We start from the raw sequence: 7,330 nt of genomic DNA, 5'->3' as shown, positions 1-7,330 counted from the left end.
ACCATGTTTCCGTTTCCGGCAACATCTACGACTTGGATAATATTTATATTTCCGTTACGATCCATATTTCCGTTTCCGGCAATATCATCGTTTCCGGAGTATTCATATTTTTCCTTTTGACGATTTCAACTCCCACTGGAACCGAGATCTGTCGATTCCGAATATTCATAATTAGAGTATTTAATTCACTTAAATACTTGATCCATTCATGTACTATTTGTGTGACCCTACGGGTTCAGTCAAGAGTAAGTTGTGGATTAACATTATTAATTCCACTCGAACTAAAGCGGCCTCTAGCTAGACATTCAGCTCACTTGATCTCACTGAATTATTAACTTGCATAATTAATTAATACTGAACCGCATTTATTAGACTTAGCATTGAATGCATACTTGGACCAAGGGCATTATTTCCTTCATTCTCCCACTTGTCCTTAGGGACAAGTGTGCATTGCCTAATTCCTTTGTCGCTTGATGCTTGCTCATGAACATAAGGTAAGAGTAGTCATCCTTATTATGTCCAGAGGTATTTCTCGGTTTCAGAGTTCATCTGATCAAATAAACAGATAATCATAGCCTATGATTCATCTGAGCACGACCATGCATTTTTCAATTTCTAGCTCTCCGAGTGGCCTTGTACAACTTTCAGCATCTCATCCCGATTTATGGGAGGACAATCCCAATCTTGTGATCTTGAGGTTAGACTTCGTTTGATAGGTGGTTACCTGAGCGTTGCCGTTATAGCCTCCTTTTACTGTGCGACGGTTGACAACGTCAAAGTAACCAATTCTCAAACAAGTAATCTCAAATTACTCAGGTATTGAGGATTAGTGTCTAATAATGTAATGAAATTTACTTATGACAGATTTTCATCTCTTACAGTAAAGTTTTACAGGTCTGTCCGATACTAGTCTTCTCAAAGTAAGTATCTATGCAAATGATTGCGACATAGCCATGTCCACATAGTTCAAGAAACAGAACTACTAGTCATCTTGCATTCTAGTCGTCTAGCGTTTTCTATGCGTCCACCTTTATAGAAAGCTTCCGACCAGGGACCATTTTCAACTTTTGACATTCAAGTTCACTTGATAGACATTTCTTAGTCATAGGATTGGTCCTGACAGTCTATCTTGAATATATCGTCAAATTGAAGGGACTCATCATTTAATAAACCACAAATTAAATGAAAAATGAATTCTATTCATTTATATGAATGGTTAACCAATAACGTTTTACAAAGTATTAAACTCTAAAACTTTAAAACATTTATTAAGGACATCAAAGCCGTTCTCCAACATGCTTGATTCCCATAGCTGCAGTGTGCGAGTTGTGCTTCGCTTGCGGCAGAGGTTTAGTTAATGGATCTGAGATGTTGTCGCCAGTTCCAATCTTTCTTATCTCGACTTCTTTTCTTTCAACGAACTCTCGTAGTAGGTGAAATCTACGAAGTACATGCTTGACTCTCTGGTGGTGTCTAGGGTCCTTTGCCTGTGCAATAGCTCTGTTATTGTCACAATATAGAGCTATTGGTCCTTTAATGGAGGGGACTACACCAAGTTATCCTATGAACTTCCTTAGCCAAATAGCTTCTTTTGCTGCTTCATGTGCATCAATGTACTCCGCTTCAGTTGTAGAATCCGCAATGGTGCTCTGTTTAGCACTTTTCCAGCTTAATGCACCTCCGTTGAGGCAGAAGACAAACCCAGATTGTGATCTGAAATCATCCCTGTCGGTTTGGAAACTTGCGTCGGTATAGCCTTTAACAATTAATTCATCATCTCCACCATAGACCAGGAAATCATCTTTGTGCCTTTTCAGGTACTTCAGAATATTCTTGGCAGCAGTCCAATGTGCCTCTCCTGGGTTTGACTGGTATTTGCTCGTAGCACTGAGTGCGTACGCAACATTCGGGCGTGTACATATCATAGCATACATTATTGAACCAATCAATGATGCATATGGAATCCCACTCATTCGTCTACGCTCATTTGGGCACTGAGTCTTGCTTAGAGTCATTCTGTAATACCTTGAATTTTCGGATATTTTCTAATAAATTATTTTGGTAATTTAAGAAATTTTACCATCAAAATAAAGGTTTTAATAAGTTTTAATTAAAAGAAACAACAAGTATATTTTAAGATTTATTTTATAAATTTTTCTGAAAATAGTCTCCTAGTTATACCATAATACCCTAAGTTACAAATACCCGGAAAATCCCCGTAAGTAATTTCATAACCTTCTCAAAACCCTTCTTCCTCCATCAGCTTTCCTTGCCGTCGCTCATTGATACCCTTCAATAAGGATCTTCTCCTTCAATCCTTACTGTTAAACTACTCATAAATTACACAACTTGATCCGCCATCTATCACCTTTACAATTGGAGTCGTCCTTCCGTCGTGGTATGAATCAACCGCTAAATTACGTACTATCTCCCTTCATCTTCAGTTGAATTCTATCCTTTTTATATTGTAAATCATATTATTTATGTTCCTTGTTGAGATAAAAGGTTGTTTTAATGAGTTAAATAAAAACATCATCTAATTCTTAAAAAAATTCTTAGGATGCGTGTTTTAAGCAATGTATTTTCCTTAGCCAAAAGAAAGCTCTGACTTTTCCTTCTTATTAACTTTGTCTTACGAGATTTTGTTTCATTATACTCCAATGGTGATTCGGCTATTAACAGTCTATAACTAATATTATTTTACCTTATAAAATATTTGTTGGACAAGTTTTGATGATCTATTTGTTGACCGAGCAGACTACAAAATTAGGCTAACACTAACCTTGATACTAATGGAATGACTAATTTAGGATATTTTGTCATTTAATTGTAGACGGGGACTACTAGGTGATTTATTTGAAGACTTCATACCTTGAGAAGCTACGCTCGTTCAAGGTAATTTTTAATGTCCATCATTTTTAGGTCCCGTTAGAAAAAATATTTTGGACATATATACATGTTATTACTACCTCCGTTTCAGAAAATTCTTTACGCTTTGAAAAATGTGTCCAAAGTATGAAAACTTTGACCGCAAATTCCCACTATTATTTACAATCAAAATGTTACATGTAAGATCTTGTTAGATTGATCTCGTTATTCATTTTGAGAATATTAACTTTTTATATTTTTTTTCCATACAAAATTGGATATATTAACGGCCAAACATTGCACCGGAGTCCGTGCAAATAGTAAGCGTAAAGATATTTTTGAAACGGAGGAAGTATGTGCTAGGGAGATTAAGGCCCTGTTTAGCTCACCTTATTTCAGGACCTTATTACTTATTTCAGATCTAATCAGATCAGATCAGAAAAAATAAGTTCAGATCAGATCAGAAAAAATAAGTTCAGATCAGACCAGATCAGATCAGACCAGATTATTTTATTATTATTATTATTATTATTATTATTATTATTATTATTATTATTATTATTATTATTATTATTATTATTATATATTTATATCATTGTTATTCAAATTCATCATGTCCAAATTAAAATCATTAAGTCCAGATTAGAAACAATATGATTAGGTCATGTCCATATCAGAACTGATTTTTATAGATCAGAACCATTATATATCTAGATCAGAACTTATAGGATCAGATAATATCCAGATCATAACTGATATGTACAGATCATGTCCAGATCATGTTCAAATTTGCAAAGATTTTGTCTACATTAGAACCGATCCTTACAGACCAATATGTTCAGATCAAAATTGATTTGTACAGATCATGTCCAGATTAGAATCTATATGTGTAGATTATAACTGGTCTAGATATCGACTCTGTATAGATTATGTTCATATCAGATTTGATCTGCAAAGTTCATGTCCATATCAGAATTGATTTGTACAGATCATGACCAGATCAGGACTGGTTTGTACAGATCATGACCAGATCAGAACTGATCTGTACAAATTATGTCCAGATCAGAACTGATCTATACAGATCATGTCCAGAGAAGAACTGATCTGTACAAATCATGTCCAGATCAGAACTGAACTATACAGATCATGTTTAGATCAGAACTGAACTGTACAGATCATGTCCAGATCAGAACTGAACTGTCCAAATCATGTCCAGATCAGAACTGATTTGTACAAATCATGTCTAGATCAGAACTTCTGTACAAATCATGTCCAGATCAGAATCGATCTGTACAGATCATTTCTAGATCAGAACTTATATGTGTAGATAATAACAAATCTATCTAGATCATGTCTAGGTCTATCTAATATAAGGAACAGCTAAATCATGAGCAAAGTCAAATAAATAATAACAATATTATAAGTTTGTGTAACATTTATTTTACACGTAAGTTGCTTAATATTAATAAATGTAGATTTTTGTTTAAACTTAGTTATAAAGAATCAGACCAGACCAGATCAGACCAGATCAGATCAGATCAGATCAGAAAAAATAAGTTCAGATCAGATCAGAAAAAATAAGTTCAGATCAGACCAGATCAGACCATATCAGATCAGATCAGATCAGATCAGATCAGATCAGGAGAAATAAGGTGAACTAATCAGGGCCTAAGTGTTGTGAATATGAGTTTTGTGATTTGAAATTATAGCACTCTGCTAGCATCATTATTACGAGAATGTGGTTACCGGTGATGTTTACAATACAGAGTACTACTGTTGATGTTTACGGGTGGAGTACTATCAGTGGCGGACCTAGGCTTGGACATCCTAGGTCACGTGACCTACTTAAGAATTGGGTCATGAGTTTACTATACTAGGGATATGGAAATCATTACGTAAGTAATGGGTTAAGATTAAACTATGTTTTCTTTTATTACCACCGTTAATTTTACTATTACTACTACTGTAATGGTTTTGTGAAAATAACTACCTTGTTTATTGTCCCCAATTTGACAAAATGGATAACTGGAAATATGAACATGAATTAGTTGTGGAGGATACTCTGTAGTGCTCTATGGTGGATGATGGATTGTATCAAACATATGTTACACTTGTTGATGATTTTTAAATGGGTCGTCGTGCAGCTATAAGTGATATATGAACCTTGTTTTGGTTCTCGGGTTCCTTGTTATGTGTTTTGACCTTAATAAATTACTAATAACGTAAAGTGAAACTTAAGAGGGAAAAACACATAAGGGTAAGGAACAGGTTGCCCTTCTAGATTTTGTTCTATCGGTGCACTTTAGTAGAGACCCGGTAGGCTTCTAGTAGGTTTCTATTATTCTGTTAAATTTTCTGTTTAGTCTTCCTCCTAATTCTATTGGTGCGCGGTCAAACTGTGCTTAGTTCTTCAATGATTTTAGGATCTTGGAATCATTTTATTCACACCTGCCGAAACACATAACTTGAATAAAATGCTTAATAAACATTGAATTATGCATGTATGCTAGAATTTAAGTTTATTAAGAGAAACTGTGAATGGTTATTTATTTGTTTATTCTTTTCAATTGTAGTTTTAATATGGCAAACAACAATTCATTCAACATTCGATCAATTCTCGAAAAGGAGAAGTTGAACGGGAAAAACTTCCTTGACTGGCAAAGGAACTTGCAAATAGTTCTTATGCAGGAAGAAAAGGAGTATGTCCTAGATGAGGCGATGCCCGAAGCTCCAGGCGACGGGGTCACTCAGGCTGCCCTCAATCGTTGGATTGATGCCAACAAGGATGTGAAATGTCTAATGCTCGCCACCATGAGTGCGGATCTGCAGAAAACGTTCATCAACTCAGATGCTTTCACAATCATCAGTGAGTTGAAGAACATGTTCCAAGATCTGGCTCGAGTCGAAAGATTCGAGACTCATAGGCAAATTCTTGAGACCAAGCTTAAGAAAGGCGAGCCCGTAAGTCCACATGTTCTCAAAATGATTGGACTCATTGAGAATATGAGTCGGCTGGATCAGCAATTTTCTCAGGAAATGACTATAGACACCATCCTCCATTCTCTTCATAGCGGGTATGATCAGTTCAAACTGAACTACAGTATGAATAGTCTGGACAAAACGCTCACTGAGCTTCACGGTATGCTGAAGACCGCTGAAAAGACGCTCAAAAGTGATAAGCAGGATGTGCTTATGGTGCGTGGGGGCAAGTTCAAGAAATCTGGAAAGAAGAGGAATGCTAAGAAAGGTGGCAACAAGGCCAGCCCAACTAAGCAAACTGGCGCCAAATCTGCAAAGAGGAAGGTCAGTCAACCCACTTCTGAATCCGAATGCTTCTACTGCAAGAAGAAGGGGCATTGGAAGAGAGATTGCTTGAAGCTAAAGGAAGATCAGAAGAACGGAACAGTCGTTCCATCTTCAGGTATTTTCGTTATAGACTGTATACTTGCTAATTCAACTTCTTGGGTATTAGATACAGGTTGTGGCTCACACTTATGTTCCAATCCACAGGGACTAAGAAGAAGTAGAAAGTTAAGCAAGGGTGAAGTCGACCTACGAGTGGGAAATGGAGCACGGATTGCTGCATTAGCTGTAGGAACTTACTATTTGTCGTTGCCCTCCGGGCTAGTTTTGGAACTGGAAGAATGTTTCCATGTTCCAAGTCTTACTAAAAACATCATTTCAGTTTCTTGCTTAGATGCTAAGGGATTTTCCTTTATAATAAAAGACAATAGTTGTTCGTTTTATTTTAAAGAGATGTTTTATGGATCTGCTAGATTAGTCAATGGACTTTATTTATTAGATCACGACAAACAAGTATATAACATAAATACCAAAAAGGCCAAAAAGGATGATTCAGATCTCACCTATCTGTGGCATTGTCGATTAGGCCATATAAACTTGAAACGCTTAGAAAGACTTCAAAGGGAAGGAATTCTAGAACCATTTGACTTAGAGGATTATGGTAAATGCGAATCATGTTTACTTGGCAAAATGACAAAGCAACCTTTCTCTAAAGTTGGAGAAAGAGCAAATGAACTATTGGGTTTAATCCATACAGATGTATGTGGACCAATGAGTACAAATGCTAGAGGTGGTTTCAGCTACTTTATCACTTTCACTGATGACTTCAGTAGGTATGGTTATGTCTACCTAATGAAGCATAAGTCTGAATCCTTTGACAAATTCAAGGAATTTCAGAGTGAAGTAGAGAATCAATTAGGCAAGAAGATCAAGGCACTGCGGTCTGATAGAGGCGGTGAATATCTGAGCTATGAATTTGATGACCATCTGAAAGAATGTGGAATTCTATCAGAATTGACTCCTCCTGGAACACCACAATGGAACGGTGTGTCAGAACGGAGGAACAGAACCTTGCTAGACATGGTCAGGTCAATGATGGGTCAGGCCGAACTTCCATTAGAATTTTGGGGACATGCACTAAATACAGCTGCACTCACTA

Source organism: Spinacia oleracea, chromosome 2, assembly GCF_020520425.1.
Source record: "Spinacia oleracea cultivar Varoflay chromosome 2, BTI_SOV_V1, whole genome shotgun sequence".
Classification (NCBI taxonomy): domain Eukaryota; kingdom Viridiplantae; phylum Streptophyta; class Magnoliopsida; order Caryophyllales; family Amaranthaceae; genus Spinacia; species Spinacia oleracea.
The sequence above is the reverse complement of the archived record's forward strand: the minus strand, read 5'-3'. Positions refer to the sequence as shown.